The sequence below is a fragment of the Dreissena polymorpha genome, chromosome 9 (assembly GCF_020536995.1).
Source record: "Dreissena polymorpha isolate Duluth1 chromosome 9, UMN_Dpol_1.0, whole genome shotgun sequence".
NCBI classification, from domain to species: domain Eukaryota; kingdom Metazoa; phylum Mollusca; class Bivalvia; order Myida; family Dreissenidae; genus Dreissena; species Dreissena polymorpha.
Window position 1 is genome coordinate 3,252,910 of NC_068363.1, and position 7,042 is coordinate 3,259,951.

The 7,042-nt window shown below is 35.4% G+C and overlaps 1 protein-coding gene across 13 annotated transcripts in view; it reads right to left on the minus strand.

Annotated features, from left to right (window-relative positions):
- The window catches only part of LOC127845715 (piezo-type mechanosensitive ion channel component 1-like), a 255,188-nt gene extending 249,380 nt beyond the window's left edge, over positions 1-5,808 (minus strand). For all 13 annotated transcript variants that reach the window (XR_008033338.1, XR_008033339.1, XR_008033334.1 and 10 more), the window contains exon 1: positions 5,673-5,808. The gene's annotated coding sequence lies outside the window, so the exon portion shown is untranslated. The remainder of the gene's footprint in view (positions 1-5,672) is intronic.
- Positions 5,809-7,042: the final 1,234 nt, after the last annotated feature.

Below are 7,042 nucleotides of genomic sequence, written 5' to 3' on the forward strand. Positions count from 1 at the left end.
ATATCATGCCTTAAATTGCCCCTCCTAGTGCAATACCAGCAGGAAAGTAAGGAAGTAGTCTAATTTGTGTTGTATGCCTTAAATTGTATCGACTGTTTGTGTATTTGTATTTCTTCTGATTATGTATTTGTATTTTAATACCCAAGTGATTGTCTTTCTTTTAACTAGCTTCTTTACTCTTGTTTTACTGTTTACATTTGTTGTATAGTCGGTTCAAAAGCTTCACAGCTTATGTTATTTGTTATTGTCTTGCCGACTCAAAATAAAATTTATTTGATTTTGATTTGATTGATTTGTGTACAAAATGTCAAATGTACCCATCCTTGACACAAATCACAACATCCCCACTTGACAATGTTAATGAATAAAAGCTTTGTGTCAGTGGAAGGGGGATAGAAGAGCTTGCACATAATGCACTTGTCAGACTCTGCAATGTCACTATCATCTGAGTCGGAGCTGACCACCTCTTCAACTGGGGGCTGCTTTCGTTTCACCGGAAGGCCGGAGGTACTGGGTACAGAGGAAGAGATGATACACTGTTCTACATCTTTACACTGTTTGCTCTGTGACTTCAAGTGAAGCTTTATTGCGCCAACAACTGGCGATTCTGTTATAGCTCTGCCTCCCACAACTCTACTTAGGGTATTCCTTGGCTTTTGCTGTTGAACATTTTTTAGAATTTGACCACCTTTTGTTTGAAAAAAAGATTCATCTGATTTTTCAGGAACAGCTTGAGTCGAGTTGTTATTTTTGAAAGCTGTTGATGGAGCCAGATCCAAGGGGCTTATCACATTTGGATTTAAGGGAAATACACCCGACTTTCTAAAAGCTGCCTGAATATTTGAGGCAGTCAGGGTACTTGTGTAAGCTCTGCAAGCAAGGGCACACACTTCATACCGTGTGATTGCATTACCACCCCTTTCTCTTATGTGTCTATGGCATGCAGAATTCCAGGCATGTTCTAGGGGCCCATAGCAACTGACATCTAAGGGCTGTAACAGATGACTACAGTGAGGGGGCAAAACAAACAGAATTACGTGTTCTTTTTTTGCCCATTCAATTAACGGCAAAGATACGTGACTCTTGTGGCCATCATATAATATGAGAACATAACCACTGTCTCTAGCTGGCAAATACTTCAACAAATAATTTTTCATGTAATGGTCAAATACAACAGAATTTGACCATCCACTTTCAGTGACTGTGCCTGCTGCTCCAGGGGTAGCTCCTGCTAAAAGGGAGTCCAACATACGCTTACCTGGAAACACAAAATAAGGTGGTATTTGGTGTCTGACACCACTAACACATCCAATCAAAGTAACATTTTTTGACTTTCCAGATGTAACTGCCTGGATTTTGCATAATTTTCCAGAAACAATTTTTGGGGGGTTTTGTTCAACATTCAGTCCTTTCTTGTCGATATTGAATATGCATTCAGGTTTGCTTGTTAAGTCATATTTATTCATTATGTTTGTCAGTTCTTTAAAGAAATTGTTGATGGAAATTGGATTAGCAGACATGGCACGTGATAGTTCAAGACTTCTAGGCTTGTTCAACTTCAAATTTGGCCATTTGGACATGAAGCCATAAAACCAGTCAAAGCCTAATGTTTGCGCTTTTTGTTTTATACCAACATGTACAGCGTAGTCAGATGCTAAATTGTGGTTTCCTGGCGTGAGTAGCCGTAGCCTACTTCAGCCATTGTTTGCAAATGGCTAGCTAAAAATGCCTCTTGATCTAACATGAACAAAGTGTGCGGCCCTGATCTTAAAGTGTCTATGTCAACTCTGCCCTTAACCCGATCTTTTAAAGTGGTTATGGGCACTGCGAACATCTTTGCAGCTCTTTCCACTGAAATCCCATCCTCTACCACAGCCTGGTACGCTTCTGTCAAATCCCCAGGGTCATACCTCCTGTAAGGGCCTCTAGAAGGACCCTTATGCTACAAAATATATTATATAACTGTTTTTGCACGTGCCAAATACAGTCTCCTTATTGATTAAATAAGTTGTTGTTAAATAAAGTAAAACTTTATTCATAACTGGTGATATTTAGGGATTAGCTGAAAGGCATGAAAAGCACCATATTTGAACAAAAGTATGTTAATTTACCGTCTGTATAGCCATGAAATGATAAATAAGGTCATCGTTGATGGAGCTATGTATAGTCAATGTAAACAACACGTAACTTCCGTCGAGTATGCGCGGTACGCATGTTTACACCGGAAAATGCCCAATCGTCGAAAGAAAATGTCACGATATATGTTGAAATATCTTTAAACTACTATTCTTTTTTAAACCATGCATAGGAAAAAGCGATGTTTTAGTCTTAATATTCACTGTTTTCATATATTAAAACACTGTTTTCGGGCATACATTTTACTGTTTTCGTATATCAAAAAAAGAAAATGAATGTGGATTCTTTTTGTAATTAATATCAAAGACCTATAGATAACACAGATTGGAAACTCTCCTCTTCGCGATAGCGATATGCGATAATATCTAACGGCGGACGCGGGTCACGTGACATTGATTTTGGAGATGCCGGTGTACCTGTAGATTCTTCCCTGTTCCAGCTAATGTCGGCCATTTTGTTATAAAGCAATCAATTATTCTTCGTAATTAGTCGTTAATAGTTGTTGTCGTAGGGTATTCTGAGCATGATCTGGTAGTTTATATTATATTGATATTGTTATTAACAATCTTAATGTGTTACAGGGGACAAAAATTCCACTAAAGCTCTTGTCCTACAGGACAAGTGAAAAAAAAATGATGTTAAAATATATATTTTCTGACCAGTAAGACTCTTTTTCATTAAATAAAATCATTTCTTAAAGCATATCTATTCTGAAAGTAGAACGATAATGAACCAGAAATCGTAATTGAAAATTTCATACAGCAGGTGCGCGTTGTTATGCGAGACTGTGTCCCGAGTAAAAATTGGCTTTTTGGTGTAAACTTTGCGCGTCCATGTTGACAGGGAACCATCTGACTTCATTCACTATAAGTATTGATTTTTTTAAAGAATTATTTTACTGCAAAGTACGGTTTTAAACCAGTCTGAATTTCATCTGAAAAATGTCTGACATACGAGCGTTCTTTAAAGGGGGCACGAGCGATGTTCAACCATCCGAAATGGAAAGCACGCAAGCATTAGAAAAAGGAAACAAAAATTTGTCTTCATTTATTTATTTTGTGTTCCTCATAAATAAAGTAAGTTAACATTTCTTCTGTGATCAGCTGGCATGAATAACTAAGTAAGCAGCATTTAAGCAGTGATATAAAAAATATTGTCAGTCATATCAGTTCTTTGCAATCTTTCTTTCACACATATTTGAAGGACAAGTGCATGTGTTTGCAGGACGAGTGAAAATTTTAATGCACTTGTCCTGCAGGACGAGTGCAATTAATAAATATTTTTGTCCCCTGTGTTAATTAGTGTTTTTTAGCGCTCGGTTGTCAGTTTGCAGAGCAATGAATGTCTGAAAGCGCAACGTTACAAATTTCTCGTAGTGAGCAAAGTCGGTCGCCGAAAAAAAGACATATTGAATATTTTTTGTGTGAATAAAAATAAGTATTTATTTTCTGTGTTGATAATTCTTTAGGTTTTGGTAGTTATTATTCTAATTAATTATTAATTTATCGGAATTTGAAAGAGAACACTGGATACGTTCATTTTCGATAATTTTTTAAAAATTGAAAGGCCCGAAGCATTTTTTTTAAACATCTTCATTAAGCATCACATATTGATAACGTAAGCTTTTTATGCTAGGTGAGATGCTAATCTATGTATGATTTATAAAAAAGTAGACGAAAATGAGGTATTTTAAAGGACTTTGCCTTTGTACAATTTGTACTATTTTATTCTGTTATTCCATTCAATCAATTTTCACACCTGTCGCCAAAGTGGTTTGTTTCTTTTTGACAAACTTTTCTATTTCTAATCCCATATCGTTGAAGTAAGATTTTTATGCTAGGGTAGATGTTAATCTAAGTATAGATTTAAACAAACCAGAAGAAAATAATCAATTTAAAGTATTTGGCCTTATACAATGTTGGTACAATTTTAAGCTCTTTTCTTCTGTTGTACACGATTGCTGTCAAACGTGTTTTTGTTCTTTTTGATAAACTTTTTCATTTTTCATCCCAAATAGATTAAGTCAGATTGCTATGCTTGGTGATATGTTAATCTAGGTATGAATAAAATAAACTGGAGGAAAATGTTCAATATAAAGGATTTTTGCCTTGTACAAAGATGGTACAATTTTAAGCTCTTTTACCCTATTATACACACATGTCGTCAAAGGTGCTTTGGTTCATTGTGAAAAACTTCGTCATTATTCACCTCAAATCGAAGAAATAAGATTTTTATTCTGGGTAATATGTTTATCTTGGTATGAATAAAAAACAAGATGAAAGTACAATGCATGGGTTTAAATTCTCATTTAATATCGTTTATTAGTATAACCAGTTTTCCTGTCAATGTTACATAAAAAATTATGCAAGTTAATATACAAACATATTTTAACAGATAGCTGTGAGATTACTATTAAAACACAAACAAAAGCTGTGAGATGACTATAATTCGCCGGCCGCGGACACTGATCACACAATTAAAGCTTAATTTAATTACCAAAAGAAAAAAATTGGATTACAAACAAAACTTTAATAACCTATAACTCATGAATAAGATCTAAATAAAAAGAAAATTAAACTATTGAAAAAATCTACACAATCAATATTGAAATAAGTCTAACTGAAACCGTTTTTGGATCGAACGATCATAGCATTTTTTATACTGTAATGTTGTTTTAATCAGAGACCTACAATTATGTGTCCACATATATCTATCCGTTTTGAAATAATAATATTTTATAAGGTTTTAACTGTTTGAAATACCAAAATATACAAGAATATTTTATCAGCAAAAGCCTTTCAAATAAACTATTCAACAGCATTCTCGCCGCGATTTGGAAGTTCTTAGCGCTATTTCTTCAACGATCGCGGCATTATAAATTCTTATTGTAGGTAAATAAAATCGAGTTTTATAAAAAAACATAATTACTCATGTTTCTATGAAACTTTATTTTATAAAAATCGGATCATTATTGACCAAGTTACAGCCGCCTTTCATAGCGCCGTAACATTTTCGCATAACTTTGCTCGATAATCGTAGCCGTTGCTACTGACGCGTCGCTATCTTATCGCAATCGTGATACACCGGCTATCTCCGGACTACTCCGATTGATTCATGGAATAAATCGTCTGCTGATCCTCAGTGTACTTATCAGGTTCTCGACCACGTGACCCCGCCGAGAGATAGTCCGATAAGGCACGAAGTTTCCAATCTGTGTTATCTATAGGTCTTTGTTAATATAAATTTTATTAAAAAGTAATAATTAATATAAAGCATCATTTAAATGCGTACTGTTGTAAACATTCATCAAAATCATAGTTTAACGCCACTATCACGCTGTAAAGGTGGGAATTCTAACTGTTTTCGGTACATGTTACTGTTTTCGCGAAAACAGTACTGTTTTCGCGAAAACAGTACTGTTTTCGGTATTGTCATACCGCTTGTGACGTCACGCAAAAACCTCCTATACAATTTTATTTGTTCCGACTTTACATGCGTGGCAATACATGTATTTAAGCAATTGTTTTCAAACTTACGTGCACACAAAAGTTCGTCTGCAAATTGTGAAAATGTGTTTAACGTTTATTATGCATATCACATGCTTTCCTTGGTTAATTGTCACTTAGTCAGTAACTTAGTGGCTTTACAATTATCAGCCTCTTCAACAATGGGTGTCATTGTATTCAATATAGATATGACACAAATAACGGTACCAATAGATATTACACGTCAATCAAATGAGGATTGATACAATAAATATTGTTTACAAAGATATTGTATACGGATGAAGGATTCTTATTAAAAATCAGATATTATGATAAAATTAGTTACCATATGTATGCGTTTAAAAATTTAAATCTCAAGTTTTTAATCTATTACGGGAACTATTTTGCGTTTGCTTCAAACACGAGTCGAGAAGGCCACAGGTACAAACGGTCTATGGACGCTTAATTACCGGTTAACGTTAGCAGAAGGATATGATTTCCGTTAGCGAATTTGTAAAAATATATAATAAATGTGTATAAATTATACTCAGACGTTAAACGTTTTTTTTCCGAGCGAGTATCATACGTTGTCAAGTATAAGGCGTGTGGAAGAGTGCAACGATACACTACGGAGCATGTAACAAATATGTGGTGCTATATTATTCGATAGCGCGCAATATTATTGTGAATAAATTCTACTGAGATATGCAACATTGTATTTCTTTGAGCGAGAGTCAACCTTTGTCAAGTTAAAGGTATGTGAAGGAGCTATACAATGCGCTTCAGAGCAAAAATAACACATGCGCCATGTCTATTTGGAGTTATATGTGCCGAAACCATGAATCGTGCACTTTTTGGAAATAATTGAACAGCGTTTATGGCAATATATGTGTATAAATTATACTAAAACGCGCAACGTTGTCTGTCCCCGAGCGGGTATAATCCATTGTCAAGTCTGAGGCATGTGATTGAGTGCAACAATACACAACGGGGCATAAGCAGAATATGTGCAACATCTTGTGGTGTTATATTTTCCGATAGAGCAATGTGCAATATCTAGTTGGAGTTACATGACCAACGATGTGCAACGATGTCTTACCCTCTGCCAGTATTTACCACTGTAAAGTTAAAGGCTTGTAAATAACTCACACAACACGCCTCGGCGCAAAAACAACGCACGTGTAATATCTATTTGGAGTACTATTTTCAATTGCACGGGTGAAAGGCACAGAATGTGCATAATCTAGTTGGGATTTCCTGACCAGGGTGTATCGGACATATGCTAGGCGTGTGATTCCGTAAAATATTTCATTTCGGACCATTCACACCACCTGTGCTCTATCGGACTGGACTTGATTTTTTCCATAGTACAGAAAGTGCTATATCTATTTTGAGTTCTATTTATCCTCAAACGCGCAACG